The following is a 2,897-nucleotide window of genomic DNA, read 5'->3' on the forward strand; positions in this document are numbered from 1 at the left end:
TGCTTCTTTGAAAAGATAAACAAAATTGACAAGCCTTTAGCTAGGTTCATAAAAAAAAAAAAAAAAAAAAAAAAGAGAGGACCCAAATAAACAAAATCAGAAAAAAAAAAGAGGAGAAATCACGACCGATATCACAGAAATACAAAAAATTGTAAGAAATTACTACAAACAACAGTATGGCAAGATACTTGACAACGTAAATAAAATGAAAAAATTTCTAGAAACATATAGTCTTCCAAAACTAAATCAAAAAAAAGTAGAAAGCCTGAACAGACCAATAACAAAGAGTGAAATTGAAACACTAATAAAAAAAAACTCACAGCACACAAAAGCCCTAGACCACATGACCTCACATGTGAATTATACAAAACATTTAGGGAAGAACAAACACCTACACTTCTCAAACTAATCCAAAAAATCCAAGAAGAGGGAAGACTCCCAAACTCCTTCTATGAAGCCAGTATTAGCCTAATTCCAAATCCAGGTCAAGACACAACAAAGAAAGAAATCTACAGGCCAATATTGCTGATGAACATGGATGCTAAAATCCTCAATAAAATTTTGGCAAACAGGATCCAGCAACACATTAAAAAGATTATACACCACGATCAAGTGGGATTCATCTCAGGGATGCAAGGATGGTTTAATATCTGCAAATCAATAAATATAATACACCACCTAAACAAAATGAAAGACAAAAATCACATGATCATATCAATATGATATGCTTTTTCTGCAAAAAGCATTTGATAAAGTACAACATCCCTTTATGATGAAAATACTAAGCAAAATGGGAATAGAAGGGGCATACCTCAACAAAATTAAAGCTATATATGAGAAACCTGAAGCCAACATCTTACTCAATGGACAAAACCTAAAAGAATTCCCCCTGAAATTAGGAACAAGACAAGGATGCCCACTCTCTCCAGTTCTATTCAACATTGTGTTAGAAGTTCTAGCCACAGCTAGAAAAAAGAAATAAAAGGCATCCAAATTGGAAAGAGGAAGTAAAACTATCATTGCTTGCAGACAACATGATAGTGTACATAGAAAACCCTATAGACTCACTCCACTAAACAAATACTTGATGTAATAAGTAATTTGGCAAAATAGCAGGGTACAAAGTCAATAGACAAAAATCGAAGGCATTTCTGTACACCAGCAATAAAATATCAGTGATAGAAACAAAAAAAATCCCATTTACTGTAGCAACAAGAAAAATAAAGTACTTAGGAATAAACTTAACCAAAGAGATAAAAGACTGTACTTGGAAAACTACATAACACTGAGGAAAGAAAATAAGGAAGATACAAATAAATATAAGCATATACCATGTTCATGGATGGAAAGAATCAACATCATCAAAATGTCCATACTACCCAAAGCAATTTACAGATTCAACCCAATCCCTATTAAAATACCAATGACATATTTCACAGACCTAGAACAAATACTTAAAAAATTTATATGGAACCAAAAAAGACCCAGAATAGCCAAAGCAATCTTGAGGCAGGAGAACACAGCAGGAGGAATCACAATACCAAACATCAAACTATAATACAAATCCACTGTGATAATAACAGTCTGGTACTAGCATAAGAACAGAAATATAGATCAATGGAACAGAATAGAGAGCCCAGAAATAAACCCATGTCTCTATGGTCAACTAATATTTGACAAAGGAGGAAGGAACATAAAATGGAGTGAGAAGAGCCTCTTAAACAAGTGGTGCTGGGAGAACTGGACGGGGATGTGCAAAAAAATGAAACTAGACCACCAACTTACACCACACACCAGAATAAACTCAAAATGGATCAAAGACTTAAATGTAACTCGTGACACCAGAAAAGTCCTAGAGGAAAACATAGGCAGGAAAATTTCAGATATCCCATGTAGCAATATTTTCACCAATACATCCCCTAAGGCAAGGGAAATAAAGGAAAGAATAAACAAATGGGACTACATCAAACTAAAGAGTTTCTGCTCAGCAAAAGAAAACATTAGCAAGATGAAAAGGAAACCAACTACATGCTAAAACATTTGCCAATGATACCTCAGACAAGGGATTGATCTCCAAAATATATAAAGAACTTACCCATCTCAACACCAAGAAGACAGGCAGCCCAATTAAAAAATAGGCAAAAGACCTGAACAAACACTTCTCCAAGGAGGATACACAGAGGGTCCATAGACACATGAAAGAATGCTCAACATCACTAACCATCAGAGAGGTGCAAATAAAAACCACAATGAGATACCATTTTACACCAGTAAGAATGGCCATCATCAACAAATCAACAAACAAGTGCTAGTGAGGATGTGGAGAAATGGGAACCCTACTGCACTGTTGATGGGAATGCAGACTGGTGCAGCCACTATGGAAAACAGTATGGAATTACCTCAAAAAAAAAACTAAAAATAAAACTGCCTTTTGAACCAGTGATTACACTGCTAGGATTATACCCAAAGAATCCTGAAACCCCAATTCAACAGAACTTATGCACCCCTGTGTTCATAGCAGCACTGTTTACAATAGCTAAGTACTGGGAACAGCCTAAGTGCCCATCTGTAGATGAGTGGATTAAAAAACTTTCGTACATTTACACAATGGAGTACTAAGCTGCAGAAAGAAAGAAGGAACTCCTGCCATTTGCGACAACATGGATGGAACTAGAGAGAATTATGCTTAGTGAAATAAGCCAGGAAATGAAAGAAAAATACCATATGATATCACCTGATACAGGAGACTAATGAACAACACAAACAAATTAATAAAATTGAACAAGGAACAGAGTAACAGTTATCAGGGGGGAGGGGAGAAGGAGAGAAGGGGAATAAGTAGGGGAAGGGTCTAGTCTAAGAACATGTATAAATGACAGGTGAACATGGTCAATGGG

Source organism: Furipterus horrens, unplaced genomic scaffold, assembly GCF_987537825.1.
Source record: "Furipterus horrens unplaced genomic scaffold, mFurHor1.1.pri manual_scaffold_5, whole genome shotgun sequence".
Lineage (NCBI taxonomy): Eukaryota > Metazoa > Chordata > Mammalia > Chiroptera > Furipteridae > Furipterus > Furipterus horrens.